A 12,378-nucleotide genomic window follows, 5' to 3' on the forward strand; every position below is an offset into this window, starting at 1 on the left:
GTTTGAATTAGAGATAAAAAATAGTATATAAGATAATGATGTTGTTATATATATATATATATATATATATATATATATATATATATATATATATATATGATTTATGTATAAAATCATTATTATATATATATTGTAATAAATATTAAACATTCAATATATAAATAGCTATCAAATATTACATAATTATTAATATGTGATATTAATATATTAAATTTTATTACAAATTACAATATAATTGTCATGTTATTATTACATCCATTATTATTATTATGTATATTAATATTAGCATTTATATCAATATTATTAGTGATGTTATATATAACATTTATAGATATGAATTTTGATACATATAATTTGTTATGTTAGTATTATAATTTAAAAATCATTATTATTGTTATTATCATTCTTATTATCATTATCAACATAATTACTCAAAAATTATCATTTGTTTTAATTAAGAGTATTATTATCATCATCATTATTATTTTTTTATTTTATTTTTATCTTTATTCTTAATATTATATTGATATTAGTATTATTTCTATTATTACTATTACTAGTATTTTTAGTATTATGAATAATATTTTTACCATTTTTATAGTTAAGATTATTATTATTATATAGTATTATTATAATTATTATTAATATAATTATTATTAGTGTTATTATTATTTATTAGAAAATAATACATTTAATTATTATTAACATTAACAATATGATTATTATCATTTTTTTATTATTTATTAGTAACATTATTATTTATTATTTATTATTATTATTAATATAATTAATATTATTATTATTATTATTATTATTATTATTATTAATTATTAGTAATTATTATATAAACTAAAAATCAAAATATTCGTACGATCCAAATCCAGATATCCATCAAACTGTTTTACGTTTTTGTTTCTGTCCCCAATCGGTTACGTATCACTTTCAATCGTACAAATCTAATTATCTTTACAGTTTAATTAATTTTATTCGGTCCTTGATTGAAATAATACCTGTCGACACCAGATTGTCATTTAAGGGGAGGATTACAAGTTGTTAAGATATACTATATCACTTACTAAAATAAAATATCAATCATAAATTTTAACTGCATTTTTTTCGATTGAATTAAACCAGAAAAGAGCTGAAACCTTGTTACGACTCTGTTCTTGATTTTTTTTCGAAAACTTCAATTTTGAAACTAATTTAAAAATGTAAAAATGTAGTTATGTTAGGAATTCTTCAATCGGACTTTCTGCAAATTCTCAAATTCCAATTCTTTGAAACGAGTACGAATTATCGAGTCAAAGCTTTAATTTTCAAAAGTCAACATATTTGTTCATCGTGAAATCTAAGCTGGTTTTGATGTTTTATGTTTAATTGGTGATTCAGAAAGTTTCCATGGACGATTTAAAACCTTTTTCATGTTATGAGTATAGTCTTAAACATTTTAAAATTTTGAAATTGATTTTGGGTTTAGTCTTGTTCATCGAATGTCTGTTCCAGCTTTTTCTTTTGTTTTGATTCTGTTTTAATTTAGTTAGTCAACCTCTAAACGTTTTTGTATCAACGATAAATTATTGTGAATTGGTTTAAAACCTGGATTGATTTGAATTCAAGTGAGGAAGAAGGTGAAATTAAAACAGAAAATATATATAGTTTAAATAAATAAGGCTGGGTTATAAATTAGATAAGGAGCAGCAGCTCAGATGGTTAATGGATGTTATGGTGAGTGAGAGGTCTCGGGTTCGAGCCCGTACTGGGACTTTTTTTTTTAGGCTCACTTCATTAAGGTAGCCCATTTAATATTTTTATGTTATTATTATTATTATTATTATTATTATTATTATTATTATTATTATTATTATTACAAATTATTATTATTATTACCATTATTATTGTTATAATGATTATTATTATAATTATTAACATTATTATTAATATGATTTTGATTATTATTGTTATTATTAGTATTAGTATTATTATTATTATTAAGATTATGAATATTATTATTATTGTAATTAAGTAATTATTAAGTAATGTCATTATTGATAATATTATTATTATTAAATATTACTAATGTGTTTATCATTAATAATATTATCATTTAAGTATTGATATCATTATTATTATTAGGAATAATATTACTATTATGAAAATAATAAAACTTATTAGTATTTTCGCTAATAATAGTATTAGTATCATTTTAAAATTTTAGTATTATCAATGTTGACGTAAGTATTATTATTAACATTAGCACATTCGTTAACATGAGTATCATTAACAAGTACTATTATTATTGAAAATTAATATAATTATTACTAAAGGTATCATTACTTTAAATCTATATTTTAATAAAAACTATTATTAATACTATCATTTATATTATTAGTACTATGAAAATTATTATTATTATTATGAGTATAATTAATAATTATTCTAAAATTATTATAACTAGTGTTTTGTAAACAAAAGAATAATTACACAAAAGTATATTTAATTATTGTATATACAAAATGAATACATTTAATTAAATAATGAAATATATAAATAAGTTATTAATATAAAAATTATATCACTAATAATAATATATATTTATTCGATTACGATTATATATTAATGAATACACAAATGATATAGGTTCATGAATCCGAGGCCAACCCTGCATTGTTCAATATAATCATATGTATTTTTACTACAAAATCCATTAGGTGAGTTTCATTTGCCTTTTTACCCTTTATATTTTTGGGCTGAGAATACATGCGCAATTTTTATAACTGTTTTACGAAATAGACACAAGTAATCGAAACTACATTATATGGTTGAATGATCGAAGTCGAATATGCCCCTCTTTGCTTGGTAGCCTAAGAATTAGGGAACATCACTAATTTTGAGAATTAGTGCACGCCTAATTGACGCGAATCCTAAAGATAGGATCTATGGGCCCGACGAACCCCATCCAAAGTACCGGATGCTTTAGTACTTCGATGTTGTTTTTATCATGTCCGAAGGATTTCCCGGAATGATAGGGGATATTCTTATATGCATCTTGTTAATGTCGGTTACTAGGTGTTCAATCCATATGAATGATTTTTGTCTCTATGCATGGGACGTATATTTATGAGAACTGGAAATGAAATTCTTGTGATCTATTAAAACGATGAAAATGAATGATTATGATAAACTAATGAACTCACCAACCTTTTGGTTGATACTTTAAAGCATGTTTATTCTCAGGTATGAAAGAAATCTTCCACTGTGCATTTGTTCATTTTAAGGATATTACTTGGAGTCATTCATGACATATTTCAAAAGACGTTGCATTCGAGTTGTTGAGTTCATCAAAATTATTATTAAGTCAATTATAGTTGAATATGTTATGAAATGGTACGCATGCCATCAATTTTTGATGTAAAGAAACTTTGTCTTTTAAAAACGAATGCAATGTTTGTAAAATGTATCATATAGAGGTCAAGTGCCTCGCGATGTAACCAACTATTGTGAATCATTTGAAATCGATATGGACTTTTTCCGGATGGATTAGGACGGGTCGCTTCAGTTGGTATCAGAGTGGTGGTCTTAGCGAACCAGGTCTTGCATTAGTGTGTCTAACTGATAGTTATTTAAATGCATTAGTGAGTCTGAACTTCGACCGTGTCTGCATGTCAAAAGTTTTGCTTATCATTTGGTGTCGAAAATTATTGCTTATCATCCTTAAAGTCTAGACACATCTTACTGCCTCTATTGCATAGATAGTGAATAGATAAAATTCATATCTTAGCGTATCTGATAATTCATATCTTCGTGTATCTGATAATTCATATCTTAGCGTATCTGTTACTGTAGACTTTGCTTGACAACTTCCGTAGATTCCTCCGTAACTTATGGGATTTTAGTATTATATATGCATATGTAAATTATGTATTGCAGGGTACTAATCTACATCCTATAATCTATTTCTTATCGAAAATCCTTCATCTGATCGTACGAGATGAATCCCTCAACCAGTTCGAGTCCCTTAGATTACGATAGTTATTCTGATAGTTATTCCGACAGCTATTCCGATATGGATTTCCACTCGAACTCCGAAAGTAGTGTAACCGAAATAGAGAAACCAATCATCCATCCCCAATTCATCTGATGGGTTCGTAGTCGACTTAATCAATGGAGACGTGAAGAAGGCGATCCTTTTCACCAACCGAATATACCTCTTGACGATGAACCTAAAGCACTTACCGGCGAATCATCCCAGAGTATCTCTTCATGATTATATTCTATCCACAATTCTAAACCTTATTCATCCGCTCGTTCCGACTGACAATCATCCCGGAATAATGAAAGAAGTCAGCGAACTTCGCGCTCGAATAATCAATCTGGAAAACGTGGTGCAAAACCTACCAGCTTCAGCAACAGCATCGGTAACACCAGTACCATCAACAACAACATCTGCAGCACAAACCTCAATATCTCATTCTATACCTCGAGTATAATTATCGTTCTACGTATCGTACTACATCATTTATCTTCATTCGACATGGCAATTATGTAATCTCTAATGTTTTATAGATTATATATTCTTGTTCTAACGGTAAATCAAATGAGTTTAATATCATATTGACTCATTAAATCCATGGTTACATCTGAAAAATATATATATGTATATATGTTTTCACAAAGATTGTAATTGAAAATTCTTTTGTACAAACTGTTAATGTTGAAAATATTTTAACGGGTAGGTAATACCCGAGAAATATTTAGATTTCACATTAAAAAGTTACACTCTACATTCTTCGAATCTGATTCAACAGTCATTTACTATCCTGCTTACATACACAAGATATACGTATCCGTTCACCACAGAATAACCATTTTCATTCAATTTCATATTTGGATTTTGACTTACCAGAATCCAACAAGTGGCATAATGAAGAAAACATTGGACAAAATAAAATTTGTTAGAAATAAACAAATTAATTATGAGAAATTTTGTTAAGAATCCACGCTAACTGTTCCTAGCTAACTGATTACAATTTATTTATCGCAATTTATTTATCGCAATTTATTTATCCCAATTTATTTATCGCAATTTATTTACCGCAATTTATATTCTCGCAATTTTATTTATCGTCATTTAATTTCTGTTATTTATTTTACGTACTTTATTTATCGTCATTTAAATACTGTTATTTATGCATTTTAAATATCGGGACACGTATACAAGGTTTTGACATATCATATTGACACATCTATATATATTATTTGGAATCACCGTAGACACTCTATATGCAGTAATGATCGAGTTCTCTATATAGGGTTGAGGTTGATTCTACAATAATATATATAGTTTGAGTTATGATCGAGTCTGAGACATGTACACGGGTCACAACACGTATTAATTAATTTGAATATTATATATTAAACTATATATGAATTATTGAATTGGTAACTGTGGACTACCGAGATTGGACAATTAAAATGAATTAAAATATTGATTATAACATATAAAACTAAACAATTCTTCAAGTTTGCCACTTGATTTCATTCTTAAATCTCATTTGTATCTTGACGATTCCAACCTGCGTTCAAACCTTTCATGATTCTTGAAAACACCTCAATCGAGAGGATGAACCAACCGCACTTCATCTACGGAAGGAAAGATTTATGCATATAGTTATGTACCTGAAAACACTCGGAACCTGAGTAAATGTTTAAAAATGTCTGTGCTAACTCCTTTGGCGTTGTTATTACCGAAAATAATTTTGCAAATTCCTTTCCAAATTAGCAAATTTTGCCACAGCTCCAACAAGTCAACTTCGACTTTCATTCGGATTAGCCTTATTATAGCCTTGATATATAAGTCTGCCTTTCGTCATCGTTGTCGGGGAACCTTTTATATTCCGCCGCATTAGCAGTAAACTTACCAGCAACTTCATTACTTATTGGCTTGAGTCGCTCCGAAGAATCATTATATTTGTTCATTAAAACCCTATCATATACCCATCCGCACCTTGTAATGAGAGTTGTCATACCAATTGCCAGAAATCATCAATCAGTATTTTGAATCTCGCAGCATTTTTAATCAACCGATATATATAACATTTACCTCTTAGAATTATGATTTTCCACTCTGAAAAGCACCCAGTCTATGAATCAATACTCGAAATGCTGAAAAAGTTGAATGAAACAACAAAAACGTAAACGACCTTAACAGTCAAAAGTTTGACGATAAAGAATAGTATGTTGGCAAGCTCAGAAATGTTGGAACTGAAAAATGGATTGAGCTAACCACGAAGGAGTCTCTGAACAAATCACAAGGACTAAACTTGTACATTAAGAATCCTGATGATTCTGTTTCTGATGAGATCTTTAGCGAATACCTTGCTTCTGACTCCAAACTCTTGCGGACAAATTTTCTTCACCATCCTTCGATATTAGAAATTCCAAGATATCATCGTATCTTTCATTATAAATATCCTCCATATTTCTGAAGATATTTTCATAACTATTCCTATCTGAAATCATTAATCTCTTCGTGCTATCAGTGTTACATCATATAGAATTAGTTACTATATTCTATAAACTTTCAAGCTTAAAATATGAATGTTATTGAAGTAATGTTGGGAACTGATGCATGAGTTAGTATAATATAATGACACTTGATCAACGTGATTATATTACAGTAAGTCATGCTGAGTTTCTAAATGGAACATGATGATTCACAGATTATAACGTCATCATGTGCCATGTTACACGACTCTTACATTTTATCTGATATATAAACATATCAAGAACATATTTTCTTGATAGTTCTATCTTTTCCGGATATTCTGGTAATTTGACGAATCAAGATCGTGCTATTACGTCCTTTCTTGTTTAGAACTTTAAGTTCATTCGAAACTCCATACTTCCGAATTCTGGACCATTACTCGCTTTACTGGAGGTCGAGAAGATAATAAAAAGGCAAAGAGCTCCAAAATATAAGAGAAAATATAAAGCCCAATAACAACACGGAGGTTACAAATCGTGGATATTAATATGAATAACAATATAAAGACACGGTAGAATTAAGGATAGTATCACCTCAAGGTAATAGTAGAAGTAAACAGATTTTTCTGGTGGAAGATTGAAAAGAAGGATGACAGAAATAATAATTAGGAAAATATCAAGGATTAGAACGGGATTAAGCATTTTCACAATCATTTGGATGTATGAACTAAGAAAGAAAGTATAGGAATGGTGAGAATAATGGAACGGAAGAGCTTAACTTATAATGGAAATATCAGACAGAGTAATCGAGGCAGATCACCGTATTTAATTATAGAGATCGTAAAATCCTTACTCGCTGAAGAATCAAATCTTTTAGATTTCGAAGATTTTCTTTAATCCCTTGAATTCCGGAATTCAACCCTCCACGTCAAAAGTTAAGACACACCTTATTTTCTAAATTCAACCAAGACAACGTCAAAAGTCAAGACGCAACTTATTTTCTAAAATTCAACCATAACTACATCACTGGTTATGACGAACATGCATTTGTTCATTTCACTCTTTTGTGATAGCTTCACCTATACTCTTCAAGTAATCGAATTGTTTTATCCATTTACTCAATGATGATAAAACTCTATTTATCAACTCATATTCGTCATGAGAACATTCTTAATGTTAACCATGACAACCTCGATCAAATTTCGGGACGAAATTTCTTTAACCGGTAGGTACTGTGACAACTCGGGAATTTTCGACCAAATTTAAACTTAATCTTTATATGACCTCGACACGATAAGCAAAGTATGTAATGTTGAATCTCGAAAATTTTGAAACTATATTCATGTAGTTAATTACCCTTCGACCATCTTCGACGATTCACGAACCATTGTTGTATATATATATATATATATATATATATATATATATATATATATATATATATAAAATAAATAAATATATATACAATAATTTTATCATTTCAAATTATTGTATATATATTTATTTATTTTATATATATATATATATATATATATATATATATATATATATATGATTTATGTATAAAATTATTATTATATGTATATTGTAATAAATATTAAACATTCAATATATAAATAGCTATCAAATATTACATAATTATTAATATGTGATATTAATATATTAAATTTAATTACAAATTACAATATAATTGTCATGTTATTATTACATCCATTATTATTATCATGTATATTGATATTAGCATTTATATCAATATTATTAGTGTTGTTATATATAACATTTATAGATATGAATTTTGATACATATAATTTGTTATGTTAATATTATAATTTAAAAATCATTATTATTGTTATTATCATTCTTATTATCATTATCAATATAATTACTCAAAAATTATCATTTGTTTTAATTAAGAGTATTATTATCATCATCATTATTATTTTTTTTATTTTATTTTTATCCTTATTCTTAATATTATATTGATATTAGTATTATTTCTATTATTACTATTACTAGTATTTTTAGTATTATGAATAAAATTTTTACCATTTTTATAGTTAAGATTATAATTATTATATAGTATTATTATAATTATTATTAATATAATTATTATTAGTGTTATTATTATTTATTAGAAAATAATACATTTAATTATTATTAACATTAACAATATGATTATTATCATTTTTTTTTATTATTTATTAGTAACATTATTATTTATTATTTATTATTATTAATATTATTATTATTATTATTATTATTAATTATTAGTAATTATTATATAAACTAAAAATCAAAATATTCGTACGATCCAAATCCAGATATCCATCAAACTATTTTATGTTTTTGTTTCTGTCCCCAATCGGTTACGTATCACTTTCAATTGTACAAATCTAATTATCTTTACAGTTTAATTAATTTTATTCGGTCCTTGATTGAAATAATACCTGTCGACACCAGATTGTCATTTAAGGGGAGCATTACAAGTTGTTAAGATATACTATATCACTTACTAAAATAAAATATCAATCATGAAATTTAACTGCATTTTTTTTCAAATAAATTAAACCAGAAAAGAGCTGAAACCTTGTTACGACTCTGTTCTTGATTTTTTTCGAAAACTTCAATTTTGAAACTAATTTAAAAATGTAAAAATGTAGTTATGTTAGGAATTCTTCAATCGAACTTTCTACAAATTCTCAAATTCCAATTCTTTGAAACGAGTACGAATTATCGAGTCAAAGCTTTAATTTTCAAAAGTCAACATATTTGTTCATCGTGAAATCTGAGCTGGTTTTGATGTTTTATGTTTAATTGGTGATTCAGAAAGTTTTCATGGACGATTTAAAACCTTTTTCATGTTATGAGTATAGTCTTAAACATTTTAAAAATTCGAAATTGATTTTGGGTTTAGTCTTGTTCATCGAATGTCTGTTCCAGCTTTTTCTTTTGTTTTGATTCTGTTTTAATTTAGTTAGTCAACCTCTAAACGTTTTTGTATCAACGATAAATTATTGTGAATTGGTTTGAAACCTGGATTGATTTGAATTCAAGTGAGGAAGAAGGTGAAATTAAAACAGAAAATATATATAGTTTAAATAAATAAGGCTGGGTTATAAATTAGATAAGGAGCAGCAGCTCAGATGGTTAATAGATGTTATGGTGAGCGAGAGGTCTCGGGTTCGAGCCCGTGCTGTGACTTTTTTTTTTAGGCTCACTTCATTAAGGTAGCCCATTTAATATTTTTATGTTATTATTATTATTACTATTATTATTATTATTATTATTATTATTATTATTATTATTATTATTATTATTATTATTATTATTATTATTATTATTATTACAAATTATTATTATTACCATTATTATTGTTATAATGATTATTATTATAATTATTAACATTATTATTAATATTATTTTGATTATTATTGTTATTATTAGTATTAGTATTATTATTATTATTATTATTAAGATTATGAATATTATTATTATTGTAATTAAGTAATTATTAAGTAATGTCATTATTGATAATATTATTATTATTAAATATTACTAATGTGTTTATCATTAATAATATTATCATTTAAGTATTGATATCATTATTATTATTAGGAATAATATTACTATTATGAAAATAATAAAACTTATTAGTATTTTCGCTAATAATAGTATTAGTATCATTTTAAAATTTTAGTATTATCAATGTTGACGAAAGTATTATTATTAACATTAGCACATTCGTTAACATGAGTATCATTAACAAGTACTATTATTATTGAAAATTAATATAATTATTACTAAAGGTATCATTACTTTAAATCTATATTTTAATAAAAACTATTATTAATACTATCATTTATATTATTAGTACTATGAAAATTATTATTATTATCAGTATAATTATTCTAAAATTATTATAACTAGTGTTTTGTAAACAAAAGAATAATTACACAAAAGTATATTTAATTATTGTATATACAAAATGAATACATTTAATTAAATAATGAAATATAAAAATAAGTTATTAATATAAAAATTATATCACTAATAATAATATATATTTATTCGATTACGATTATATATTAATGAATACACAAATGATATAGGTTCATGAATCCGAGGCCAACCCTGCATTGTTCAATATAATCATATGTATTTTTACTACAAAATACATTAGGTGAGTTTCATTTGCCTTTTTACCCTTTATATTTTTGGGCTGAGAATACATGCGCAATTTTTATAACCGTTTTACGAAATAGACACAAGTAATTGAAACTACATTATATGGTTGAATGATCGAAGCCGAATATGCCCCCTTTTGCTTGGTAGCCTAAGAATTAGGGAACATCACTAATTTTGAGAATTAGTGCACGCCTAATTGACGCGAATCCTAAAGATAGATCTATGGGCCCGACGAACCCCATCCAAAGTACCAGATGCTTTAGTACTTCGATGTTGTTTTTATCATGTTCGAAGGATTTCCCGGAATGATAGGGGATATTCTTATATGCATCTTGTTAATGTCGGTTACCAGGTGTTCAATTCATATGAATGATTTTTGTCTCTATGCATGGGACGTATATTTATGAGAACTGGAAATGAAATTCTTGTGGTCTATTAAAACGATGAAAATGAATGATTATGATAAACTAATGAACTCACCAACCTTTTGGTTGACACTTTAAAGCATGTTTATTCTCAGGTATGAAAGAAATCTTCCGCTGTGCATTTGCTCATTTTAAGGATATTAGTTGGAGTCATTCGTGACATATTTCAAAAGACGTTGCATTCGAGTCGTTGAGTTCATCAAGATTATTATTAAGTCAATTATAGTTGAATATGTTATGAAATGGTACTCATGCCGTCAACTTTTGATATAAAGAAAGTTTGTCTTTTAAAAACGAATGCAATGTTTGTAAAATATATCATATAGAGGTCAAGTACCTTGCGATGTAACCAACTATTATGAATCGTTTGAAATCGATATGGACTTTGTCCGGATGAATTAGGACGGGTCGCTTCATAAAACGTTTTGAAAATCAAAAATCAAAGTTTACCTTATCTTTTTTATACGCGAACTGAAACAGCAAGTTCCTGGGTTCTCTATATATATTTTTTCTTTTCTATTATGTAATATCACGATTACCAGGGGTTATGATTAAGTTGCAAATGCTAAAAATATAAATAGATAAAGGTTAGGATTAGTCATGGTCGATGGTTAATAAGGAGGTGAAGAAGATAACAGATGAATATATCATATATTAATACAAGATGGATTTAAATCAGATAAACAAGCGACAGAACAATGGTTAGGGTGTTTGCGGGTAATCAAGGGGTCGCGGGTTCGAGTCCCTAATGTGGCAGTTTTTCTTTTTAGGACGATTTTTGTTGAAGGTAGCTTCACTTTTCAATATTATTATTATTATTATTATTATTATTATTATTATTATTATTATTATTATTATTATTAATATTATTATTATTATTATTATTATTGTTGTTGTTGTTATTATTATTATTGTTATTACTAATCATTAATTAGTGTTATTACAAGTATTTTAAGACTATTAGTATTACTAATATATGTATTATTATTATTATTATTATCACTATTAGGACTATTATTAGTATTATGATAAAAATAATAAAAGTTACCATTTATTGTTACTAACAATTAAAAATTACAAATATAACTATTATTATTATTATTATTATCATTAATACTAATAGTATTATCATTACTAGTATTATTATATTAGTATTAATATTTTCATTAATATTACTAAAAGTAAATACTAATATTATTAATCTTACCATTTTAATATTATTATCCATATTATGAATATGATTGGTATTATCAATATTATTATAAAAATGATACAATTTATGAGT

This window comes from Rutidosis leptorrhynchoides, chromosome 6, assembly GCF_046630445.1.
Source record: "Rutidosis leptorrhynchoides isolate AG116_Rl617_1_P2 chromosome 6, CSIRO_AGI_Rlap_v1, whole genome shotgun sequence".
Lineage (NCBI taxonomy): Eukaryota > Viridiplantae > Streptophyta > Magnoliopsida > Asterales > Asteraceae > Rutidosis > Rutidosis leptorrhynchoides.